The sequence below is a fragment of the Embiotoca jacksoni genome, unplaced genomic scaffold (genome assembly GCF_022577435.1).
Source record: "Embiotoca jacksoni isolate LCO1_2020_lvr unplaced genomic scaffold, fEmbJac1.0.p SCAF_3, whole genome shotgun sequence".
Classification (NCBI taxonomy): Eukaryota; Metazoa; Chordata; class Actinopteri; family Embiotocidae; genus Embiotoca; species Embiotoca jacksoni.
In genome coordinates, this window is record NW_027185381.1 from 8,717,419 (window position 1) to 8,745,059 (window position 27,641).

Genomic DNA, 27,641 nt, shown 5'->3' on the forward strand with positions numbered 1-27,641 from the left:
CCATATTACAGAGGCACAGGCTCCTATGACAGCAGTCCGAGAGGCTTTTCTCTTCCACTCATTTCACTGCCTCCTGCCTTTTAACCCCTCAGCAGAGCCAGAGGTATTTGTAATGTGTAGAGATAATGACCAAAAATTGACTGTACACGTGAGATGTACACGAGAAAAGGTACAGTTCTCCACCATTGTGAGACAAGTGGGCTGCACGCCATTTTGGCTACTGAAGATGACAGATATTGGTGTTGAGGGATATTGAGTCAGGGTGGGGACAGAGCAAAGACACAGAGGCGGGCTAATACACACTGTCAAGTGCACGGGTGCTGCCACAAAAAACGCTTTCCTCAGCGTTTCCTTTGAAACACACACGGCCCTGATGCCTTGCTCCCGGCCAAACGAGTGTGGATTTTGGAAAGCCCTCCAGCTCATCTTGCTGTCGCTGCACACAGGCCTGTGGCGGAACGGAAGGATAAGATTGACTTCTCCCTCCACCGCCATGTCCTCTACATGACCCTCTGCCTCTCCGAGCTTGTGTGAGAGGTCAGGGACCGTCACACCGCAGTTTCCCGCATGCTGTCGACACCTTCAGGCTGATGATGATGATGGTGACGGTGATGGGTGGATCTGGGAATATTACACACCATCAGTGTCAGAACGGTTTAGTATAAGCAGTGTGTGTATAATTTACATAGAGGTTCCCTGAATCACAGAGCAGTATTGTCATAATTTAGCACCAGTAAACTGTACTGTTTGCCCTCTGAAGTGTCTGTGGCCATAATCATGAGGAATATGGTTGCTTGTTCCCACAAAAGTAGTGAAATATCATGAGACATTATGATTATGATGATATAAACATTCCTTTTTATCACGCAAATCAAACGGCTTTATATTGAAACACAGACCATGTAAAGAATTTCCAGGCAAAACAGAAATAAAACAAGTGATTTAGATCATTTAAACTGCACATTCATTTGCTGTATATTATCCCAGTACCTAACACTAGAATATAGCATACTTTAATATACTCTGTACTTTATACAGACCTCTGTATGAAACACACAAACCAAGCAGTTGTCCTCACACAGAATTACACAAAGAACATCTGTGCACGCCCAAAGATTCAGGTTTTAAGAAAATAACCCCTTGACACAATGTGCATGTCCTCAGATGACCAAGCTTACTGCCTCTACTTGCTCCTCTGATGGGCACAAAGACAATACAGAGTAGCAGTCAGTGTACATGCATGAACAAATTTGTCCAGTTAAAGACACGGGACGGCTATTATCTTAAAACATAGGAAACAATCCTTATGTACTCCACCATATGGGGTCATATTTACACCAGCATCCCTTTACAATAGTTAGAGACCATTACTTATAGTGACAACATTTTCTAAATTATGGACAACCACACAATTACAAGTAATAAACATAAAAATAAAAATGCCTGTGCAATGTACAGTTTTCGACATGCATAGTCTGAGCACAAGATCTGTTTGGTTTTTGTTATTTTCAAAAGTGAAGCATTTCTTCATCACATATTATTTTGCTCTTTATAAAACCCCTGTTTTACGGGAATTGAATGAGCCTCTAAATTTGCAGAAATAGCCCATGAAGTTACAACCTCTGTTTATGCAGCTGTCCTGTGAAGCGCTGCTTTTCTCCCACTGGATAAATATCCTCCTGTTAATAACATCATGCACATCAATTATAGTGCGTCTGCCAAAGTGGAATTGACCTAATCAGTGTTTTTATTCATGCTACTCTCAAGTCAGTATCAGGTTTTTGTCCCCTTTTAAGGGATGCCACCTATTTGTTTTTACTCTGCACAAAGTTAGGAGCAATTATCAAGCTCAAATACTATTGCTGAATTGGGACTTGGATGAGTATCTAGAATATTTCCTGTCTGACTGTGTTTGAGTGGAGCTAGTTTTTGACTGAGCTAACTTTGGTAATCAGAAGAAAGAAAGTGCTGTGAAGTGATTTTGGGGGCTGAACCCTCTGTGGCTCTGTTGGAGAAGGCACCAGGCGGAGAACCTGGTTATGAAATGCATAAAGTGTATTTGGTGCTTGTTTTGCTGAGAGTGTGTGTAAGATAACAAAACGGCACACATAAAGTATTGGTTGAGGTAGTGAACTGCTGAGTGCGTATGGCTGGGCTGTTGGACTCCTTGCAGCCCTGCGGCACAGACACAGGCGTTGTGACGTGGCCCCTAAAATGCCAGGGCTGTGTGCTCCTGGCTTAGTGATGAGGAGGAATAAAACAAAATGGCCAGGGCTGTTTAAAGTAAGTATTAGCAGCCCTCAGGGGAAAACTGCAAAGGGAGATGTCAGGTATGTAGAGGCTCGACAGAGCTAGTCAAGTGGGCAGAAAAGGAGAATTTACTTTCTTTATCATTACGTGTCATTGACTTTTGAGAATTTGTCCCGGAACCTCAGTTAACTTGGTGCTGATCAGAATCAGCATTTTCACAGTGCAGTTTAGCTACACCAGATAATCCAAATACATGTCTGAAATTAAATTATTTACTACATTAAAAAGTCTCATGTGATGGTCATAATAACATTACAATTGATAAATGCTCTCCTAAAACTTTGGACTTTCCGTATAATGATTTTACTTTTGATTTCTCATGTCATATGCTAACTAAACTGTATTTATGCTTGTTTCTACCATAATGCAGTTTAGTCATGTAGTCCCAAATGATAATTTAGATTTTCAGACAGTAAGGTTAAATCAGTGTAACATCTTGTGCCAGTGTTTGCTTTTTGTCTTTTAATATCACAGTACTAAAATAGTTTAATAATATTCAATTTAAAAAATATCAATTTTATTTATTGTGAAAGTCCCAAAATTTCCTTTTTCTTTTTCTCTACTATATATCACTTTAACATGTTTGACAAGTTTGATGAGCAAAATCTTGAAGGGATCATAGCCTAAAGCTCTGTCTTTATCTCGTAAAAAAACCCATTAATTTACTTTAAATGCGTTGTCATCATAAGTTTAATGCATCTTATTATTGATTCTGCAGTTTGATGTGCATTTGTTGCCAAAACTGCCCTCATTCAGTGCTGCCATATGAAAGCGGCCCTGATCCAGGATGATATGTCTGGCTGCTGAGGGGCTGCCAGAAGTAGTTGTTAGTTACAGTTAGGGCGCGTCCCTCTTAGGATAGGTTGTCCACTCTGAGGTCTGATATCGAATAGGTCCATAATTTCCAGCTTGTTCCCAGGAGAAGCTCTCCCTTGCTCTTTTTCTCGCTGTGTCTCTGTTCCTCCTCTTCTTCTTCCACAATCCTGTGAGAAACAGCAAGGTGAGTTAAATCCTGCTTTTACAGAAGTCTTCATTCCTGTTTACTTGTTCAGATGATTTGATTCATCGATGCAGCCTCAAATTATGTTTCTTTAGAATACATCTTTATAATGATTTAAAATAAATCAAGACATTTTTCTCTTATTTTTGATTTGTTGAACAAAAAAGATCAAAACTGACGAAATGTCTGGCACATGTAAAACAAATAAAAATCAGTGCTCTCCTTTGCGATTTGACACCAGGAGAACATTTCAAGCAAAGTTGATTGAACTAAATAACATAAAATATAATAAATACAATAATGGTTCTATTTATAAGTAATGAAGTCACTTTTAAATATGCCACGTTTATAAAACAATGTTCAGCCAAAGGTTTGAACAAATATTAGATTTATAGACGCGTAACAAAATGTGTTAATTAAAATCCAAGTCAGAATGCATATAGTTTTATTTAATTTTAGTCAGAAGTTTATATTCATAAATTAAAGTTTTCTGTGACTGAAATCTCCCTTCTTTAGTAACAACTTCAGTAAAGTTCAGTTTATACTTCCTTTTGTGCTGCAGTTTTGCACAATTCTTATTAAAGGGTTATTCAGTATTACTGAGCAGACAAAATATAGCTTCAAGTGATTTTTTTTTTTTTAAAGAAAGCTGTAAATGTAATGTAAATGTAAGTAACATTTTTTGCTGAAACAAAAAACATTACTCCAATACATTTCACACATTATTGAATATTTCTAAAACAAATTCAGTGTCGTTGACATTTTTGTTTTTTGATAAGTTCACTCTCACACCTTATAATAAAGCTACCATAAATAAATAAATTAGATGTGTATTTACACATTTTTTTTATTAAATTTAAATATTCCTCATTTAGATAATGAATTCTTAAATTATTATTTCGCTTTTTGTTTGTTTGTTGGTTTTATGGGGCACCGCTTATTGAAAAAAACAGCCAGAAGCCTTTCATAGCTTATTAACCCAACAATAAATTCAAAATAAAATACAGTTTATTAAATAGGCAAAAACTAATCTATAGATATTTTGTAAGCAAATGCACAGAATGCATTCAATGACAATTAAATTATATATTTTTAAATCAGTGCCCAGCTTTAAGTTTTACATGTGAACATAACTTGAGGAGAAACTTAAACTTGAACTTGGTCCTTAGGAACACACTCCTGGATAAATATCTGACATTCTCTGTATTACCATTAAAATTATATTGCCATGTTTGTTTAATTTCAGAGAGAGCTCCAAATGTTCTAATCGCAAGCAATAATTTTGACTTGTCAATTATGTGTTATTGTAAGTTATTATCTTTGTGGACACGTAGGGTTAAGTAAGCTCTGCTCGACAGTTTGCTTTGACCTCTCTGCTGATGCAAAAGTAATGTTTGAATAGCATGGCAGAATGAGTTTGTGAAGAAATAACTCCTTTTCTAGCTTTTTAATATCCGGGACATCACCATTATGATAAAAGTGGAGCATCACTGCTGCGCATGTCTCGTGTCCACCATTTTGTGCTGAGAACTTCATTGCACATGCAACCATTTTCTGCAGTAGAACACATTCTTTTAAGTCTGCGCCTTTGAAAACAACTGCATTGATTGTTTTTAATTGGGATGTTATAATATTGGAAATATAGTTACACACAGATGATGCACAGCCGGCTATTGTAAGTCAAACATCCTTCATTTTTCACCAGGAGTGCATTACCACTGCAAATACTGTGCAGTTCCTGTGTTGAATCATTTATTCATGTTTGTCCAGACAGCAGCGATAATTCTGCTCAAGCTGTGCTGCACCTTGCAGTGATCCTCTTCAGTCCTTGTCTGTGTGTGTGTGTGTGTGTGTGTGTGTGTGTGTGTGTGTGTGTGTGTGTGTGTGTGTGTGTGCGTGCGTGCGTGCGTGCGTGCGTGCGTGCGTGCGTGCGTGCGTGCGTGCGTGCGTGTGTGTGTGTGTCAGACAGCGGGGAGAAAGTGGTGGTCACAGTTGGCTGCCTAAGGTGACTGGTGGGGTCAAAGGTCAGGTTGTGTTAATAAGCTGTGATGTGCTGCCCTGGGACCTCACTCCCATGAGGGATAACCCCCTAATCGGCATTAGTTAATGTGTTAGTAATCTTTACCTTCTTAAAGCAAACAGCAGTGGAACATTCAATGGGCCCGCTTGGCCTCCCATGTTACGCTTTTGACCTTGGGGTCATGGCCTTTGTTCCCTGCTCGATGGGGAGTGCCCTCAAAGGTCTCGGGTGTAATAGAGAAGTTGTTTAGACACGTGCAGGGCTTAAGCAAGACCACCTCATAGACTCCACTCCTGCTCCTGGAGAGTATAAAGTCTTCCCTCATGTTGAAGGGAGACTTTTGTGGTTGGCTTTCATCCCCTTGAATAAGTCCATTAGAATATCTCTGTGTTTTATGCGCCACATATCATGTCTAAATGTTGATGTAGTCGTGGTTGCTAACCAAGCAAACAGCCACCCCCTCTCGTACTTCCCCACTCAAACTTCCTAATTCCTCCTTGATGTTTGCAAATGCCTCAGTGCAAATATTGTTTGTCTTTGTGGATCTCCTGCCTGCTGCAAGTCCATATTACTCCTCATTGTTTCCTGAAGCACCAGAAAGAAAACTGTAGAAAAACAGGGTCTTTATAATATGTCCTCTTCCTCTTCACTTATCTGAACTTTCTGGAATACATAGTGTTTACCCACAACCAACAAATATCTTTTGGAACATTGAAATGTGTGTTCAGTGTGTTCTCCTGACTGCAAAAGACCACAGCGCAGCTACTCTTAGTTCAGAAGCAAAATCAATATTTTATGATATCTGCAAAATAATTTGGGGATAATGAATTAAATTAGTTTTTTTTACAGAAATCAGAGAGGAAACATATATGCAACATTTATATTACTGTTTAATTTATGTATCTTAACAATTTGAAAACATATTTATTCCACTGTGTAATATTCTTAATATGCTTTTCATGTGTTTTTTAGAACACTAAATTTTACAAATTCAAGAAGTCATCTGATGCTTTTTATTAAATCCACAAAAAGATTTGCAGTCTATAATTTATTTTAGTTTTTGTTTCCTTAGTCAAATGATGTCGAGCACACTCTAACATGGCGCCGTCTGCCATTTTGTTCCACATCGCATTATCAATTGTCCTGATTGACTGATTCTGTATCACACAGATGTCGCAGCAATGTACTCCGAAGAAAAGCTGTTAATTGCCTCGACCTATTTCATCTAAGCATGTTAATGAAAGAGAAGTCATGTTTTCGTGTCATTGATTAGATTCCAAGAATTTAATCTGAAAAGAAATATTCGTAGGAGTGAGAAAAAGTAAAAATGCTAGAGAAGCAAAGAAGCAACATCAACGTCATCAAATGTATTGCTTTTGAAAAGTGACGTGTTTAGTTTCTTTAAAAAGTCTGCACTTGTCTCTAAAACAAGACAAATTATGAGTGTAAAATTAAGACGTGGTAAACACAACAGAGGAACAACGTAGAGGCACAGTGGTAAGAGCTGGCAGCAGACCCCAAAACGGTATCCTCAAATGAACTTCATGGCATGCAAAGTACAGTATGCACACAAAGCACGAATTCACAAAGCATGCTTGTCTAAATCGACTGTGTTTAATCCTCGGAGTTAAAGTATATTCTTTTTTAATTATCCCAAAGTTATTCCCAAATAAGGCCACTTAACATATACACATGACAGCTTTATCCATAATGAAGTCATGGGTTTCTCAATTGGTTAAAACGCATGGCGAGAGATGTGACGTATAACTGCACTCCTTCTGCTGGGATCTATAGCTCCTGCCAGTGTAGACGCCTGCACTGAGCTCTATCTCATTTCGGGAAAGAGAACAAATAAACTGCACTCCACTCTTCTCCGCGCTCTGTTTGTGCAAATAATTGGAGCATTTCTCCCTTCTCCGTCTGCACATCGTCTTTAGCCACCTGTGGTTTTTTTTTTTTTTTTTTTTTTTTTTTTTTTTTTACTGAAACCTGTGGAGCAAACAGGAGTCACAGAGGGGAAGAGGAGTTTTTGTGGAAAGTCTGGTCTCTGAGCTGCTGTAGTGGGCAAGAGAGCCTGAGAGCAACTGGGTGGTGGCCGTGCTATGAAAGCAGCCCTCACAAAACTGTGCAGCCCGAAGCAGTAGCAGCCATGTTAGACAAATCTGCATGAGCTGGAGCCCCCATTAATAATGCAGTGCCCTCCAAAACAAACAAAAAAGTTTTTACAGAGGAAAAGTAAGTAAAGTTGAACCCCCACCTTTTTTTCTGTCATTGTCTCTGCTAGGCTTGTAGTCCCCTCTTTCATTTTCAGCAGTTTTTTTTTTAAAGCAGAAATGAAATCAAAATAGTTCCTCAGTAACAAATACTCTTTAAATATCCCCTTCCTCCTTTTCTTTCTTGATAGAGCTCCTGTAGTTCAAGGCCGAGGGGAAAAAGTTAAAGCCACGAGCGAGCTCTGCCCTCGCAGTTTTTAGAACCAGAGCCAAAAGAGGCAGGAAGTTGTTGTACAATAGCGTTACAGTAATCTGCCACAAATGGAAAAAGCCAAATGCTGATCTCAGAGTAGAGAAGGTGGCAGAACAGACAGACAGAGGGAGGGAGGGACAGATGGGGAGAGAAAGAGAGCTAGTGTGTGTGAGAGCAAAGAATAATCAATACAATCTAAGATGGTGGAAACCCGGCTGCTCCGGTCTCCTCCTCTAGTTCTCTCTTTGGCTCACCTACTCTTCTCATAAATCAGTGCATGAACTTGTTCGAATAAAGTGTGTAGACCATCATGTTTTCTTTTTTTCTGTTCCCTTTTAAACAGGACAAATCAGCATCTCAGGGAGATGGGAGGGGGTAACTGTTGAATGTTGAATACCAGGGCAAGTGGCAGCTGTTTTACCTCGAGGAAAAGCAGCCCAGTCTCACCCAAAAATGCTTATCAGCCTATTGACTTTGTGCCAAAATAGCTGCAAGCATTCAGCTCCAGCATTCAGCTCTCTTTGAGACAGAGCCGGGGCGAGGAGGAGGGTCCTGTAGCCCTGTGTTTCTTTGCCACATGTTACTGAAATTAACACTCTCTACGCTTCCCCTTTTCCCTGCCTGCTTCTGGTCTGTGCATTCATACTAGTCATTGTGGCATGCACTTGGAGAGTGTGTGCTCCTTTTTCATGGTGTGCTCCCAAAGTCTGTGGAAGTGACAAGAGCTCCACTACAGTGGGAGTTAAGGTTAATAATTCAACGAGCTCTCAGAAGTGTTGCATATTTCAAGGATCCTCCAGCAGGACAGTCCACTCTGAATGACTGTGTGTCCCCCCCCCTGCTTTTCTTTTGACTAGTTGATGTAGTTGCTGAGGTACTATACAGTGTATCCCAGTATGGTGTGTGTGCATGAGCACTGAGTCTGCGCACTGCTGGAGGAGTAGATTTCTGTGTCATTCTTCTTCCTCCACCCCTCCCACATTTAGTGCTTTCCACCCTCCCACTCTCTCTCTCTCTCTCTCTCTCTCTCTCCCCCTCTCTCTCTTTCTTTCTGTGTCTCCCTCTCCCACCCATCTTCTGCTCCCTCCCTTCCTTCCTCCTCCTCCCTCCTGCCTCCTCCTCATCCTCCTCCTCCGTCCCCAGTGCAAATACAGTTCCTTGCTGTGTTGGACATGTGATGAAAAAGTGACTGGTTGGCCTGCTCAGCTGCACCTCCTATTTCATCATCAGTGGAGCTTTTCTCCCCTTCACTGTGCACTCACTGTCTCCTCCTCTTGTCCTCTCTCTCTCTCTCTCTCTCTCTCTCTCTCTCTCTCTCTCTCTCTCTCTCTCTCTCTCTCTCTCTCTCTCTCTCTCTCTCTCTCTCTCTCTTCTTTTTCTCTCTCTGTTTCGGTTGCTCCCCTCTTTCTGCTCCAGCCACACGCAAGGGGGAGACTTAAGCTCTGCAAGGGGAAAAAAAAAGAAAAAAGTCTGCTGCTATTTCTACAGTCAGGGCCTCCCCACAGCCCGCCCTTCCATAGACGGAGCTTCTTTTTCTTTTTTTTCACTCACTACTAGCTGGATTTTAACCCTCTGCCTCCAACTAGCTGCACAGCAGCTCTGCAAAACCTGGCAACAAGTTGCTTTTTAGGGGCCTTTTCTTACTCTTGGCACATTGATTTTTGCATCACTTTGGATTTTGGTGCTGTTTCTTCTGTTTTTCTGTATTTTTTTTTTTTTTTCCTGAAAATGTACCACATCCTCCAAAAAAAAATTTTCGCCATTGACGGGGTTCTTGTAGTATTTATTTGGATCCTCTCTTTCTGGTTGGACATTTGTCAAAGGTGGTGTTTCTCCACGTGATGGGCCTTGTTCCACCTGGAGTGCCAGGGAGCCATTTCTGACGGGTAACCTGCTTGTGGTGGGCTCGTGGTCTGGATGACCACTGTGGATGACAATCAGAGAATGTGACCAGTGTCTAAACGTGGTACACATGTGTTTTATAGAAATATCAGCGACAGTGAACTGTCACCTTGTTAGTCTTTACTCCCTGTTTCTCCTTCTGTTTCCTCTCTATGTCCTCTCTTTCCCTGTCTCTCTGTGTCTCTTGCTCACCCTTGTTCTCTCTCTTTCACACCGACTCGCTCTCCTAACAGGGGTGTGCTGAGCCTGAGCTCTTTCTGGGACAGGTGCCAACTGCAAACAAAAGACATTAAAAGGCAATAAGAGGAAAAAAAAAAAAAAGAAATGTTGGAATTGCGAAATTTCAAGTTGTTTCCGCAAAATGTCACCAGTTGCGGTGTGTGTTGTGTCTTTATGTGACCAGTTTGTGCTGTTATTGCATGATGGTAGGAAGTATTCAAACTAATGTTGTGCCTGACGCTGTTGGTGAGACAGAGGTTTGAATACTTGGCCACACTTATTCTAGTGAAGGCATTTCATTCGGGGAAGAGGGAGGGAGTAATGTAGGAGAGCAGCATATACACTGCTGAATTATTCATGTGCTCAGTCAAGGCTGTGACTGGACTGGTTGCTCTATTTGCATGCATCAGACATGCTGTTTGTCTGTTTGCTAACATTCCTCATTCAAAGACTTGTTAACTAGCAGACAGGCTTAGCTGGAGCCTTGCAGACAGCCTCATGGCCTCCTATTGTTTCAGGCCTCACCAGGCCTGGACCCAGCTGGTGGCAGGCGAGCCTCCGTGCAGCCCCGGAGGTGAGACTGACCTGAGAGCTCAGGCTGGAGCTGAGATTGAGGCTGAGGCTGAGGCTGAGGCTGAGACTGAGGCTGAGACTGAGATTGAGACTGAGGCTGAGGCTGAGGCACTGCTGCAAACGGGACAGTCTAAGGAGAAATCAATGGGTCTTGCCAGATGCACTAAACGGCAGCTCATGGCTTTCTCCTCTTCTTAACAGAGACCTGGATGAAAGAGGGAAGAGCTGCCGAAATTCGCATCCCGACCGGACATTTACCAACAATCGGTGAGTAATATCTGTTTTAATATGTGTACACTTGGACGGTTTTTGATGGAAATGTATCCATATGTTTACATTTTAGGCTTTCAGCGTTTAACAGACGACTCGCACAAATCAACATTTGATGCTCTTGAGGTTCTTACCCAAAGTTTCTTTTCACCTGAGCGTGCATTTATGCATCTGAATCGAAAACCCTACATGTAGCTCAGGAGCACATACAATAGCACATATTAGAGGGTCTGAACTAGTCCTTTAAATTTAGGAATGTTTTTCTATAACTTTTCCTCCTCTGCAACAAAACCTATTTTTAATTTAGCAACGATACAACTAAAATCATAAATAGCACTGTGATTGCTGCCAAGATAATCCCACTTCGTGGTAATCAGTGGATGAGTGAAAGGCCACAGTTGTGGAGGTATTTCATATGAGTGATGCGGTCCGAGCTTAGTGTGCACTGTATGAAGAGAAGTACGTGGTGTACTGATCATTTTGATCACTTTAATTTTCTTAAAAGCTTGACCACAGGCTGAATTTTGAAAAGAATATTTGTTGAACTTCAGCATTTTGTTGAATTTGAGGTTTTGCGGGTCGTATTTGTCAAGCTTGTGTCTCATTTAGGACAACACAATGGAATATAAATATAAAACAGCCAATCGCTTCGCCATGTACAGGGTATTTTCTTATGTATTCATAATTTTAATGTCAGACATATCATTTCCAGGTTTTCTTTTCTGTGTGTGTGTGTGTGCGGATCTATATTTTACATCTATGAATACGGGATGTTTTAGGTATTATTCTTTGCACACAAACATTTTGTGACAAATGCAGAAACACTTCTCTGAAAAAGATGTTTTAATCATGTTGATTCATTTAAAATCATCCCCTTGTTTTCATTTCAAGGAAGAACAAACTTTAATGAGCAATAAACCTGCAGTCGTGTAGCAATTCCACAAAACAAAGTGATAAATAAATGCTTTTAAAGTTGACTTTATCGGTTAGTTTGAATAACATGTTAATTTACTTAAACTCCTTTGGCCCTTTGTCAGGCACTTGATGGTTACCTTTATCAAAATTATGAAAAAAAAAAACGTAACATTGATATGGTAATTTACAATCACCAGGTCTAATTATAAGATTTAGTTTGGAGTATTGCTTGTAAGAATTACTGAATACGTAGTAATCACGGTTTTCAAATATCTTCTTCAGTAAATGTGGCGTATTTGCAGTTTATTCGTGGAAATCATCCATCTTTGGCCCATCCTGTGTTTGGTTTTCCGCTGTGTGCTCAGATGTTGAGGTTTACATAAAAGAGAACTTTTTTGAAAGGCAAAAACAGAACTGATAGTACTCCAAGCTTACAGGTGATTCAGGTTTAGCTTTTCCATTCGTAGGTGATTATGTTCATTCACATGAATATAAGCTATGCTTAACTAGCTGTGGACACATGGTTTTGGCTGGCACAGTATCACGCTACTCCACCCCTAAGGCCTTTTTCAGTGGATGGCAAGAGTCCAGGGGAAGGTTGCATGCTGAGAGGCAGATGGCAGGGTGGTGAGGGTTTTCAGTATTTTCTCTCCCTGTAAAAGTATACCTGACCAATACAACAGCCTGGTACAGCCCACAGTGAAGCATTCTGTGCACATTCTGAGGCAAACTTCAGCTTTATTGCAGCCACACTGCAAAGCCAATATGGGGACACGCGCACACACACACACACACACACACACACACACACACACACACACACACACACACACACACACAAATATGAGTACACAATCAAATGCACATATTCACATGTATAAATTTTATAATTTTCTTGGTGCAGGTTGTCAAATATTAATACTTTTTAGCACAAGTAAACACATTTTTCATATTTGTGTATTTTTTTTGCCCTTTCGGTGTATTAAAATAACCGGTCCAAAGGGTTTTCAGGTAAATTCACACAACAGTCAAAGTGTCTTTTAACAGATTTTATCACTTAATATATTTCATTTATTTTCAATCAATAGGTCGATGTTTTTTTTTATTTCATATGAATGACAATGTTTTGTGAGTACGCTGAAAAAGCAGAGTAAAATCAAAGTGCAGGACAGAGCTAGAACAACAAGTTCTCAAACTTGACTGTGACTTTGTGGCCTTAAGCTTGAATGAGAAAATCTGGATTTTTAATAAAAGTGTGCTTTAAGTCAGTATTTTTCTTAGAATTTATTCATGTTAAGTACACCATGTTTTTATAAAGATACTAAAAACTTTGATCTGATAAAACTTCAGAAGTTTTTAAGAGTATGAACTAAAAAAAAAAAACACCAAACCCAATACTGTGGAGGTAAATTATGCATTGTGTGGAATTATTGTTCTCCAGTTTTCACAATAATTGTAAGTAACTATTAATTTATGCTATTTGGGATTTTTATTTTTTTTAAAGTTTAAAACCTTTTACATTTAACACTTTAATCTATTTGGTTTAATTTCTATTTGAATTTGAAATATTCGCGTTTCTCAATATTACAAAGAAAAGATAACATCCTGCAAAAATAATGCATTTGCCCTTTTTTTCTGTGTAGAATGAAATATTAAAAAAAAAAAAAAAAAAAAAAAAAAAAAAAAAAAATTGTGCCATAAAGTTTCAAAATAGGAGATGTTTTGTATCTATAAGCATCCATGTAAAGGAAGCTCTATCAGGGTGCAAAAAACAAAGTAACCATGTTTTAAACAAACAAAAAAAGTTTTTAATGCATTTCAGGTGTGTGTGTGTGTGTGTGTGTGTGTGTGTGTGTGTGTGTGTGTGTGTGTACAGTAAAACAATTAATTGATGCTTGTGCATGTATCCACTTGTTGATGGATTATGTATTTCATTTTATTTTTGTAAATCGTCATGGATTATTTTTTTGTTTAGTTTTTTTTTTACGATACTGAGTTCACTACAATATTGCCATTTTTTATTTCTTAATTCAATAGTAAACCCCAAATCTAGTATTTCATTATTTTTAGAGAAGTATAGGGTGTTACACAATTTTGTTTTATTTTGAATCCTAATTGTTATAAATATGCTATTCCCAATGGCATAAAAAGACTCTCCTTGTAGATAAGAAATTAGAGCAACCTTCTTACAAACTGCCAGCCTGAGGCATTGCCTCGTGTCTGAGTTAATCATACCTAATATTAAAAACCACATTTCACACAACATTAACAAATGGAATTAACAGATAGGAACAATGCGATCTGGATATGTAATATTGTTGTTCTCTTGCTGTTGTCCAAATAGACATGGCATATGATTTTGATCTCTCAATAACTGCTGCTGTCAATTTTAATACTCATGTGTGGTGTAGCAGCACGGCAATGACGACAGTATGTTTTTTGGTCTGAATATTGTGTGTGGTTTAGGTCATGTGCCAGTGCTCACTGTTTTCTTACTAGTGCAACACACAGTGGAAATGAGTAATTTACCAGTGCAGCACAGCTATATGCCACCTATACACTGCTTCATTTGGTAAGTGGATTAATTAGTATTTAAGATTATGTGATTTTTGTTTCATTTATGAGCTTGCTGTGATGTTGTGAATTCCCTCCAATTTCCTCCTGGCTAATATGAAATCCAGATTGGAGTGGTGAATGGGGGCCAAGTCAGCGCTCACTGTAAATATATTTTTCTGCCATAATAATGAAAGACTTTTATTTCTAACACCAAAGCAGTTTCATTGTGCTGTTTTCAGAAAAAACTGAGAAACCCAGCAAAATGAAAGTTATATTGTATGTCTGAGTCCTCTGGAGGACTTTCATGGTTTGGGGTTTTGATTGACGTACACCACTGCAAGTAGTCCTGTAATGTGTTTAGTAATTCACTGTTATTTTATTTACTTTGTTTTAAATGAATGGAAATGATCCAATATTTATTAATTGCTAACCATATGGTCTTTTTAAATTAGATATTCGTCAAAAATATATGTTTTTTTCTTAACAGGAACATATAATTGCTGTATAAACTACTAGGCCAGAAATGAAGGCATTTAATGTGTAACTTTCTTAACAGACATATTTTCCAGTTCACTTGGTAAATGTATACTTAGTGCACATACTTAAAACATGAAGGAAAATCAAATCTGACATGATGCAGGTTGAAAATATGTGCATGATCTGTGTATCATCCTAAATGTAGCTCCGGTATTCATATTGACAGACAATACAAAGTGGTGCAAAGTAACACTAACTAGAAGGTTTGCACGAGAAGGAAGGAAATTGTTTCTAGTTTGAAATCTACCACTTTGGCAGCCTAACATGTGGGTCATAGTGCATTTTGCAAAAACCTGTTAAACAGTTGGATTACAATGTATTCATGTCATTCACAGCAGCATCTGCTTCTGGTTTTTAATCAGCAATTGTTAGTGAAAAACTTAAAATTCAAACCTCCAGTCAGATCAGGTCTCCGTAGTACAGTAGAAGCTGACCAGGCTCCCTGTTGCCCTCCTGTACTGTGAATGTAGGCGAGCAGATGGGTGGATCTACAGTGGCCACTACAGGCTGCGGCACACACGTACAGGATTGGCACTACAGTACAGTAGAAAGTAGGCCAGGCCTGAATAGAGGGGGAGAGAAGCTGGACAAAGAGGCTGAGACCTCGAGACACAGACATACGAATACTGTACACATGCATTTTTGGTGTTGCGGTTGTCCGTGCAAGTGCCGAAATGGCAACGAGAACAAAATATTCTCATAAAACTAATAAACAATATAAATGCACATACGTACATTTCGCACATATATACAAACACAAAAGTCTCTAAACCTGTTTCTCCTTGCCCCTCTCACCGTACATGGAAGCCATTAGTCCATTCTTCAGTGACTTCTGAGGATTGGCCATTTTATTCTCCCCGTGTTAATCAGGATGTCAGCTGGGAGTGTCACTTGTAATTTATCCACAAAACCACAGTAACTCCACAGAGACGGTAAGCACAGTCATAATGACATAATATTGGAGTTTCAGAGGGTGACAGATGATGTCGATTTTCCTCTCTGTACCTATCCCGCTTTTCTCCAGACATTTCTAAAACAAGACCTGTGCAACTTCCGCATGCTTTACACAATAGGCACAATCGTTGTTTTTTGTTTTGTTTTTTTACTCAAGTTTTTTTGGTTGATTTTGAGGATGATTTTGTTCCACACTTACTGTACCACTAGTCTCACCAAGCCTTCAAACAACATTCTCAAAGGAGTTTTGTCAGACGTTCAACAGACAGATTTTGTTTACTTTAATATTTGAAATCATTAAAGTAAAACTAAGTGTTGCTTTTGCCTCCTGACCAGCCTTCACTGTGCACTTTAGAGGCTCTTTAGTCTGTGGTTTAGAACATCACGTGTGAGTGTCTCTCAGCACACATCGTCAGGACAGATACTTGTTTTATGTACCTGCCAGGCAAAGCGATATTCCAGATAACGCTGTGCTGCACCCACTCAACTTCTCAACTTTTCTTTTCCAGCACTCATATATTTCTCCTGCTTTTGGCCTCTGCTGTCGCCAAGGCAATTTAGTCAGAGAAAAAGTGCCGAATCAGCAACATTGTTCCACTTGGAGGTAAAATTGGAAGTGTTGAAAGGCCTCGCCTGCAACTCTCCAACTATCAAAATACTGTAAATCCCTTCCCTCACCTCACCTCCACTTCATTACTTTCTTACTGTTCATCAGCGCTGAGCTAAATTATGTTGGCTACATTTAGTGGAATACACTGAGTTTTCTTTTTGTCACTCAGTTTGGTTGACTTCAGTTTCTACTGACTTTTACTGTGTAATACAGCACCCCAGTAATGTTTATATATCCAAGTTTCCTTGCTTACACTTTTATGTTCTGGTAGAGTGGCCAAAAAGTTGTAGGAGTCGAAAACAAATCTCCCTACCAACAGGAGCACCTCAAAACATCAGCTAGAAAATATTTCATAATCAAAATCAGTTTAAAAAAATCAGTTTAAAAAAAAAAAAAAAAAATGTTTTTGTTTTTTTTTGTTTTTTTTTAATACTTGCAGCCCACCATGTGTATATACTAATATACTGTAGACTTATCCCTGCAGCACATACTCGCCCAGGCTCCATGAGTCATCAACATGCATATACACACAAACAACACACCCACACTCACACACAGAGTGCAGCGAGTGCACAGCTCGGACATGAATCTCCCTCCATGGGCTGGAGGAGTTGGGTTACTCATGAGCCCATAAACATGTGCTGGCAGTAGTCCAAGGCACTGCACTGCAATTACAAACGATAGAAACAATATATAACAGACCCTTCCCCAGCAAGGCCATGTCCTGTGCTGCAATTAGCATCCATGTACGGAATTATCACCCTTCAGCCAGCCGCCACCGCACCGCTTGGAGGCCTTTAGCTAATTGGCAGTGTCCTCCTTGGTCTGCTGGAGGACGTCTCTCTGTATCCTCCGTCACACTCTTATTTTTCTGCAATCCCAGATTTGACTGACGATGACTAACTACCTCTGTTGTTGTCCTTTCTCTCATTCCACCTCCACATGATTGCACTGGCATCACTTGCCTACACATGCACACCACAACAGGGGGCACATGTTAAAAGCCGCCTCGTACATTAACGCTGCACAGCCTGTGCATGCCCTCATGTGTGAACTGAACATACTGTGCCGCATGTGCATGTGCAAAAAAAAAAAAAAAAAAAAATCACTTATTATCCTCGCAAGTACACGCAGATGCGCCGTTGCACCCACGCACATGACACTGTGGGCTTTCAGCAACACAGCATGCCAAAGCGTGTGCACGTATGCAGCGAGTGGGTGCTACTGGGCAAGACCAAGGCCGCGGCGGAGCTTCTTGTGTGTCGGTGTCGGTTGAGCATGCGGCAGCGAGATTTGGCCGGTGTACAGGGCAGCAGAGAGGGTGCGGCGTGTTACATGTTCCACTAATGAGTTTCCTTGGCCGGGCTAAACTGTAGGGCGAGCTTATTAGTAAACAGGCTACAGAGAAAAGACCCTACAGCCCTCTGCTGCTGCTGCTGCTGCTGCTGCTGCTGCCTCCTCTCCAACTGATCACTCTCTGTTTCTCCATTGTTTTGTCTGCTTCGGTAATTGTCTCCCTTCGACTCTACAATTCTCACTGTTTATTTTTCTCTCTCTGTCTCCCTCTTGTAGGCAGTGAGATGGGGTTCGAGCCGCAGGCACAAACAATTTGGCCAACAAGTGAAATCTCCGACAGACAGCCTGGCGGTCACAGCAGCATTGTAAGTACCATAATGTATTGTAAATTTAATATGTTGTTATTTAATGATGTATTGTAATGCCATTGTGTTGGCTTACATTTCATTTAATGAGATAGGGCCTGTAATTAGACGCGGTGTCATTTTTTTTTTTTTTTGCATGGCATGTAACTGCTTTGTCTACATCATCTGTTTCTGAGACTTATTATAATGTGAGCCTGCATTAGATTAAATTATAATGGCTGGATATTGTACCTTTATTCCATTTGAAAGGCCAAGTGGTCCCAATGGCTTATTAGTGCAGCGTAGTAAGAAACAAAAACAAACATCGTCTTTAGTGCACATGCACAGAAAACCACTTACAGCCTAATCTTAATTGTCCAGTTTGCTTGGTGGAAGTCTCGACACTCTCTCTCTCTCTCTGTGCCTGGTCCTGGATCTGTTAGAAAATGGCTTCCACTCTGTGCCTTCCAGCTCTCTGCTCCCCGACGCCATTTTGTGTATCGCTGCCAAAGTAGTCAGGTAGCAGGAGGAGAGGGACAGAGTAAAGTGGGAGAGGAAAGAAGTGGGTGCGACTGGATGCTTGCTCAAAGAGCGAATTCAAATAAACAGAGAGGAGTGGTAGGAGTTACAGAAAAGCAGCACGTCAGTGTGCAATGACAGAAGGCTTAACAAGTCTTTTTCTCACGGACAGATGTTTTAATTGTTGCCGTGTGACTACATCAGAACAAGCAGCCTCCCTCCCCTCAAAGAGAGCTGACCCTGGGGTGGACACCAGAAACAGTTCTTTTTCAATGGGGCAAATGTGCTGGCAGAGGCCACAGCTGCATCCCACCCTCCATCAGCCCCCCTCTGCTCCCAACACAACCTGTATAGTTCTCCAGAGCCAGTGTGCATGAATAAAAGCTCTAACCTCTACAGTTGTACCTGTCCCCAACCTAACCACAGCACACTGTTTGCTGTGAGCTTCAATCCCGACTGTGCCTGTATCATATGCACTTGGTAACCCCCGGCCCCACCCTACAAACTCTAGCTACAGCTGTCTGCAGCTCTGGAATTCTGTATGCGCCAGGTATTTGATTACATGTGCAGATGTTATTAAAGTCCACCTCTTATCTCAACCCCAAGACCACAGATAGTATATATAAAGGTTACAGTGTAGGTGTCTGGTGCTGCTTTGCTCTGGATCATTCATTGCTGAACTTTAGCACACACTATGTTGAATGATACTGAAAGGTTGTTGGAAAGAGGACTGATGTTTGAGGATTGTTTTTCGACTTACAGCCCTGTAAAATTAAATCATTATAACTCCTTTCTGTTTAGGTCCTATTTTCTTTTGGTTTCGTTTTACATCCCAACATTGATATCTTGATGTCATTAGCTTCTAAAATTTCATCATATTTGAAAAGAGGCTCCAATTTCTGCACTTTTGAAAAGATTTAACTACTTACAATTACTCTTGCTCTGCTTAATGTCACCGTACTTCACAAAAGAACTACAATCATCGGCCAAACAACATTATACATGAGCAGAAAATGTAGCTTGTTGTTTGTGGGGGTAAAATACACTGTCAGCTAGCACAGAAAAGTTGCACATGAGTTTATTTCTGGGTACTGTATGTGTTTATGCCTTGAAGTGATGCTGTAAAAGCTCCCTCACTGTATCAGTGTGTCTCTTTGCTGGCATGCAACTGATTTAGACAGTAGGTGCAAAATATAGCAGAGGTCCCTCCTGCAGTAAAACATGGCCTATTTAGGCCTGTCATAGACAAGCTCTCATTGAGACAGGCAGTCAGTCAGTCAGTCAGTCAGTCAGTGGATTTACTAACAGTACAGAATGCACTCTGTCCCCTTTGGCTACTCCCTCCTTAATCTGGCCATGTGTTTGCATATGGGACAGAGTGGCCTCCATATTGTGTTTGTGGAATGAATTATGAATGCTATTGCATAACCGTGGCCTGTTTCTAGGGCATATCTCTCCAGCATCTACCCAGAGACCAAACCATGAATACATTTACCCAGCCTAGACCTCTTGGAAATGATACTGTGAAGCTGGCCTGCCTGCGTTTGTTTATGGTTATATAGAGCAGATGGCCATGCAACATGGTCACATTCACACACTGGCTGCCTCGCTGTTGCTGCCACACACACAAATGCTTATAGGCAGAAATGTAGCTGTGTTTGAAGGGGACTCAAAGCCACGGAAATTCATTCATTATTCTTCTGTAACTCACTGGGGGAAAATCATTAAATCTCTTTATCAGAGGACATTACTGTATATTCCCCTTTGTCTGGCAGTTGTCCTGGAGCTATTAGCACTGGCACTAAAAACTGCTGCCAAATCAAGCTTTTCAATGCTAACTGTGGTTAACTGTACTGTATTTACAGCCTTAGATTTCATCTGTAGTTCGACTACACCCAGCTGTAGCCTGGAAGTAACAAGCTCTTCAAGGTTATAAACTGTGCAGATCCCTGTCTGCCTACTCTGGCCCTGTGTCTGTCAGCTGAAGTTCATATGCAGGGAGAAAGGTATTTGTCCCACCCTCTAAATATAGCTGGCGACAGATGCAGCTCGATGGGGCACTGCCCAAGCTGAAAGGGGCCCTGCAGGCAGGCTGGAGCAGAGCAGGGCATGCAGACGTGTCAGGACTATGGACTTCCTCTAATAGACAGAGGCCCTGTAGGTCACCAGCAGCCACATGGCAGCGCACGTTTCACAAGCTTCCATTTGCATGGCGGCACGAAGACTAAGCCTGTCACTTTTTACATGAGCAAAAAATAGACAACATTTAATGCATTTCTGAGATGAATATTGACTTAATACTGTGTGGGAAAATATCACAGTCCAGTCTGTCAAAAGTTAGTTATCATCTGCTTCTGCATGCTTTTCGTAGACACGATGAAGTTTACACTCCACCTTGAAATCTCTTGTGACATGGCCATAGTTTAGGTATTTTTTGCATTTCTGGGTCCTTGATCCCAACCTTATCAAACACTATTAACCTTATAGCCCAAAAGGAGGGACAGCCATATGCTGCAAGCTGGTTCCGCAGCATAGATTTGCATCTGGATCTTGCACAGGAAGCCACTCAAGCATGTGCAGACAGCTCCTGACATAATAAATAAGGTTCAAGTGAAGATCACCTCAAAGTGCAATTATGCACTTTTATGCCATTTACCAAAGAAAAAAACAGAAATCTGTTTTTAAATATGGTAAGTGTCCTTGGCCTAATGATCAGTTCATTTCAGTCTAGCTGTGAGCGTATATGAGGCATCTGTGTTTTATGTCTTTACAGCCCAAAATATACTTGACTACCTTGAGCACTAATGTGCCCAGTGATTGCAAATTTCAAAGGCATCGTGTTTAAGGTGTCTTGATGTGTAACTGTAACAGACACCTGCTATAAACAAGTTGTTTCTGTGTAGACCTGTGTCCCGCTGGACATCCTGCAACTTGTGCATTGCAAATGTTCAATATGCGTGTACATGTGACTGTACACTGTGTGTGAGAGAGATGAGAAGCAGCTGGCAAGGTTGGGCTGAGTGGTTTGTTTGGGCAACTCCTGCTGCATACCCTGTCATTACAATGATTGGGGTCATTTTTTTTTTTTTACCTCTAAAGATGGGGCCGCTGGGCCGCACTGGGATCAGTTAAGTCTGCCTAATCCAGCCTTCTTCACCTGGCATGTTTATGGCTCTGCTGGGGGGCAGGCGGGGGGGAGGCAGGGTTAAGTCACCAGGCCCGTTCATCTCACAGCCTGACAGGCAAACACACACATATTATGCACATAGGTGTGAGTACATGCGCAGTCCATCACACATGTTGATCTGCATACAGGACAACATGCAGTACTTTGTGCATTAATGCATACATGACGCACACCCTTAGGTGCTTACTGTACATTCATACACCTTCATATTCACCCGTTAACTCCCCGTTCTTTCACACTCCTAACACACACACACACACACTCGCACAAGGTTTGCGAGCCCAGTATCTGCCTCATGCAGAGGTGACAGGGAGGTCAGCCTGTCTGACTTTGAGCAGAATCCCCCTGTGGCTTGCCCCAGCCATTCCCCCTGGCATGTGTAACAGGACCTGCCCATGCAGCCTCTCCTCTTCCCCCGCTCCTGTCCTCCCCCCACCCCCTGTTGCCTGCCCCTTGGCCCTGGTATAAATAGATGGGTCATGCCTGCTGCTTTACCCTGAGAGGGGTGTAGGGGGGGTGGGGGGCACAGTAGCCATGCTTCCCTTTTATAAATGCTCCACCATGTCTATCTGGATTCTTGCTATCTGCACCCAGACATCTTGACACAGGGCAAACATGTAGATGTACACAGACAAGAGAAAAAAACGACCACATGCTTGATATGAAGAAAGCTACACATGGGAACTGATAAGAAGCACATTAACTGTGCATGAGCATACTTGCAAAACTCAACCAGAAAGCACACATGTGATATTGTCATGCCAAAAAACACCCATATTAGCCTATATGGGTGCTTCTCCTTACCCTGGCCTGGGTCATAAATCTGTCTACTTAAAATGTATAGAGGTTTGATGCAAAGCTCTGCAATTGCCTAGAAGGTCAATGGATGTACAAGATGTATTTGTGCACCGTAAACAATGGTGCCGGTTTTGCCAGGAGTCCCTCACAACAGCGATATCCTGATCTCAAGAGACTATCCTGATAAAGTAAAGATTAAATTATTGTTAAATCTATACTAACCCACAAGCCTACAACACATGTACAATACAAAACAAATCATCATATCATGATGGATGAGTTGAAATTGACGGGAATATTGAAGATTTGAGGTTGCATCTTGTGTAAAAGCAGTTTCTTTTAACAGACCGCCAGAACCCCAAAGATCAGGTTACAAGCTTCCAGCACTCCGCCTTACTATCACTGCAGTTGCTTCAGTATTGACTGATTGGCACTTTGGCACTTACACTCAAGTGTGATTGAATTAAAGTGACTTTCCAAGCAGTGCATGCCTTTGCTCTGAACACTGTGTGAAAACATAAAGAGATAAGTGAATATCGGGTTTTGCCTTATTCCCTCTAAAGGGTATTTCTCCCAAGTATTGTGTGTGTGTGCACATGTGCATGTATTTGATAGTGTGTCCTTTTGTATTTGTTTGTGCACTACGTGCCCCGTGGTGTGTGCATGTGTTTGTGGGACATTATGAGACGATGAGGTGCAGAAAGCAGGACTTTGCACCACAGCCCCTCCAAACAGCTAATGGAGGTGTGAGGCTGAAGCACTGGATCAGTTACAGACGGCGGGCTTTCAAGTGAAGGAATGCTTGCTGAGTTTGCACACTTTTAAGAAGGTGGGCAACCTCCTGCTAAAGGAGGTGTTTTTAGATTGTGTTACATAACTGTGTAAAAATCCCTAAACCTGTGTACGTGTGTGTACGTGTGTGTACGTGTGCTTGCTTTGCACATTGTGTGTGGGTGTGAGTGTGAATATTTCGCTGTCACTGGATGATAGCAACTGGCTTCACTTGAAAGCAATAGCTTTCCTGGACATGCACTCCATTGGTCGGGACCCAAGAGCCATATACTATATTAGATTGAAGTATGTCCAGTCAGCAGACTGAGAGGACACTGTGCCTTGACCCTACCTTATGAAGTGGACCCCAGGTAGCTGAGCCTTTTGCAGGATTGCACAATGAGAATTGACTTACATGCTCCAGCAGACAGCGCTGAATGTTAACGCTTAAAAATTGCTTGGTTTGATTATGATAAGTTTAAGGTGAGTGTGTGAGAGTTTGTGTGTGTGTGTGTGTGTGTGTGTGTGTGTGTGTGTGTTCAAAGAGATGTGTATGGTGCAACAATAGCACACTTGACAAATCACTTGACTGACATACCAAAACTTGTCTTGTTTTCAGAAACACTGCATGCCATATCAGTCCCTACAGCTCCACCCACTTAAGTTACTTCGTAACGTTCATGGGTAATATGTTTGTTGGAGACTACAGTCAGTACGTCAATCATTTTAATGAAAATTTCATAACCTGACCCGGGTCCCCACTATTTATTATGCAACGTTCAGTTCCTGTCAAAGTGTGGGCCGCTTTTCCAAAGGCACAAAGGCAGGAATGGCTCCACACCGGTGTCTGTGTGGCTCTGCTCGTCCATTAATTTCTGCCATTATCGCATGCATCTTTACACATACAGTATGTGTGTGAATTCTGTAGGTTTCCATATTTCTTCCGTCAGCTTGTCTCTGTCTGCAGAGTGTCTGTTGGCCCGTATGAGTGTGTGCTTGTGCATACTTACGATCGACAGCGCTGTGGTGTAAGTAAGGCCATGTTGAATAATGCAGAGAGCCTCACACTTACCTGAGCAGACACAATGGGGCCTCTCAGCTCAAGACATACCGTTCTGTATTGCGCTGTGCTGTACATTTGTGCCTTCACATATATGTTACTATTACTGTATTCATGCTGACAAAGATTTCCCCTCATAGGAATTTGGTTCAGCACATTGTAAAACACTTAAAGGTGCTAAATGGTGTGGTTTTATATGCGGACAGAATTTTATTCACGCATACTGTATAAAAGTATTACCCCATACGCAAATTGCCTGCGAGCCCAGACAATAACTTTTCACTGAAAATGTAAAACTCTTTTAAACAGACTGTCTGCCACGGGGGGAGAGGGGGGGGTGTTTGCAATGAATCTCCTGGACATCAAATTTAAAAGTCATCATGTCGAAGTATTTCTCGATTTCTTCATTTCCTTTGTTACAGAAGTAACTGATTTGTTCCTCTTGTGTGTTTTTCAGTTGGAGGCTACCTGACATGCTTGATGAAACCGTGATGGAGGGAAGAGGCGATAGGGCCAGGCCTCTCTCCCTCCCTTCCTCCCTCCTTCCCTCCTTCCTCCCCTTCGCTGCATGTTACAGAGCAGGTGAGAAACATTAACAGAGGCAGCAGCTGCTGCCCTCTGCTCCTCACATGTGGGCCAGGATATAAGCTAGCTCGAGCTCGCCCACTCTCAACACTGGTCAGTAATGTTAAGACTCTCTGCTGAAGGGCTGGAAGCAGCACAGATTGTTCTGTAGATCATTCCCTGTTTCATTATACAATTTGAAGTATGATCTAGAGCAATAGAGCGTTACTTCATAATGTTTTTGCATATAAACAAACAGTTGAACCAAAACAGTTTTTTGTTCTGTTTCAGCCTTTTTATATGAATAATTGTAGAGGATATTTTGAGGGATTTTATGGATTTGCTTATTTGTAACGCTAAAAATTCCCATTAGATTGACATCTACTACTCAATACTAAATTCTAAAAGGTACATAGATGGTATTTAGTGAACATAACACTCTGTTTTGATAGTTTTGAGGTTAAAAATCTCTTAAATGTAGCATTTAAGTTACTTACTGGGTTCATTTGAATATGGAAATATCTTGCCTATGCAATTTTTTTTTTGGGACGTGCACCTTGTTGGGTCATCTGAATTCCCCCTTAGCTCGCGCCATGAACTGGTAGACCCGGTTGTCACGTTGTGTTCTGAACACTCAGACTGCGGTCACAGCGGTGAGGTGTCCCAGAGGAGAATGGCATGTGTATTTGTGTTTCTGTGAGTCATAACCGCTGTTTTGCATTCAGCGAGGCGTGTCAAAGCGGATTACCTGCATGAACGGGGCGCTGTAAGGACGTTGTTTTTAAAAGACTGTCCTTTGGGGTGAGGTAGTAGGTTGTATAGTTTTAGGGTCCTACCCTTCCTGTCAGATAACTATACAACTTACTGTCTTTCCTGAAGTGGCTGTAATGTCATCAGACGGCCATTGTTGGAACTTTTGGATCCAGATCAACACTGGGTTGTACATGTTTATCCACTGACTGCTAAGGACATTACTCAGCTGCAGCATTTGATAGCAGTAAGTCATTTAGGATTACAGCTCCTTTAGGTTGTTATATATCTTATGAATTTCATGGTTGACTTAAAGACTTTATGATCAAGACATTGTTTTTTTAATCAATGTTTTTCTGATTCTGTTTGTACTAAAAAAAAAACACCAGCAAGAATGTTTTCTTTATATCTCATCAGACACTGTATACTGTATAAACTTTTATACAAACCTATTTTCATCCAATTGTCATTCTTTCTTTTATTTATTTTGCTCTTATTTAGCTTTTTTCCTCATTTGAGCATCACAAGATTGTTTTAGAAATGAAAACTTTACTTCCAGAAATACTCATTGTTGCTTTTTGATATAAGTGTGGTTGTTGTCAAAGTATGTGTATGACTGGATGAGGATATATTTAACTGCCTTTAAGTCCTTTAAGTTAAAATGTCCACTGTTTTTGCTGTATGCCTCTCCACCATAATGCACATGAAGGTTTGCTAACCTATGGGACCTTTCTGATGTTCGTACGGGGTGAGGTAGTAGGTTGTGTGGTTTCAGGGTAGTGATTTTGCCCAATCAGGAGATAACTATACAACCTACTGCCTTCCCTGAAGGGCAGCAATACTTCACCATACAGACATCAGGAGGCATCTTCTTCTCACCATCAGAAAAACGTTCAAAATCAACAAAACCAGACCAGGTTCGTCTATCTGGCCGAAAACATTTTTTACCTGGAAAACAGGATTCCACAGCCGATCACGCTAAAGCAGGAGAGAACCAGCAGGTAAAGTCTGTTTACTTTGGGATTTGTCTTTGAGTTGGATTTTCTGCTTCAAACAATAATAATAATAATAAAAACAGCAAGATGAAAAATCAGTTTGTGTTTGGTGTTCTGTTCTTTGACTTGTTCTCACATCCAGTGTTCCACACTCTGAGGCTATTTGCAGTTGAAAAGCTGCATTGGTACCAAATGGTTTTTCTAAAGTATTGTCATTACTGTGATAAAGTTTACATGCAGTAAATACTGTATCGGTGCTCGCTCTCTTGTGGTGAAAGCCAGAAATTAACAGAACACTCATCTGGAACATCGTTGGTCAGTTCTGATCACTCTTATCCAGTCTACTAGCCTTTATTGAACTTAGCCAAGCATTTGATAAAATTTCAGAATATTGTAAAATATGGGAATTACAATATCTCTGAAAAAAAAAAATCCAACTTGACTCCAGCCAGATCAGCCAGCAGCCAAGACACGTCCTAAAAACCTCAGCGCAAAGCAGATGGGAAGAGGAGCCGTGGCACCATCTCACCTCCTGCGCTACAGCATGATTCATGCAGCAACAGATGATGGTTACAGTATTTTATCTCTCTCTGGCCAGCGGCGCACATAACTACACACACACACACACACACACACACACACACACACACACACACACACACACGGATAACGAGGTGAGTGCCAGCCAGTATTAGGCCAACTTAGGCAGCATCAGACGTGCCTCACTGTCTGAGACTACAGACCTGTATCTCATATAAAGGTCAGGCTCTGGGTTGGCACTTACGGTGGGAGCCCTCACTCACCCCTATTTTAACTCAACAGTCACATAACCATAAATCAACATTGTGTCAGAGGTAACTGCTTATGTTTTTTTTACTATAAACATGCATGTACAGTAAAATTCTATTGTGCACACTCGCACCGCTTTACTTTGCACTCATTTGCACTTCACTTTGTATGTCATGGTTTCACACATCAGTCATTATCAAACATGCTGAATTCGTTACACACTCACCAAATATCTC

At 41.1% G+C, this 27,641-nt stretch overlaps 2 long non-coding RNA genes across 2 annotated transcripts; one reads left to right on the forward strand and one right to left on the reverse strand.

The window, feature by feature from the left end:
• Positions 1–835: 835 nt before the first annotated feature.
• Positions 836–7,885, reverse strand: LOC138205773 (uncharacterized). Its single transcript, XR_011178898.1, has 2 exons — positions 7,588–7,885; positions 836–3,293 (listed from the first exon to the last, which is right to left on the reverse strand). It is a non-coding gene; the product is annotated as an uncharacterized lncRNA (long non-coding RNA).
• A 1,085-nt stretch (positions 7,886–8,970) lies between these two features.
• On the forward strand, positions 8,971–26,714 carry LOC138205772 (uncharacterized). Its single transcript, XR_011178897.1, has 3 exons — positions 8,971–10,757; positions 17,905–17,993; positions 24,765–26,714. It is a non-coding gene; the product is annotated as an uncharacterized lncRNA (long non-coding RNA).
• The last annotated feature ends 927 nt before the right edge of the window (positions 26,715–27,641 follow it).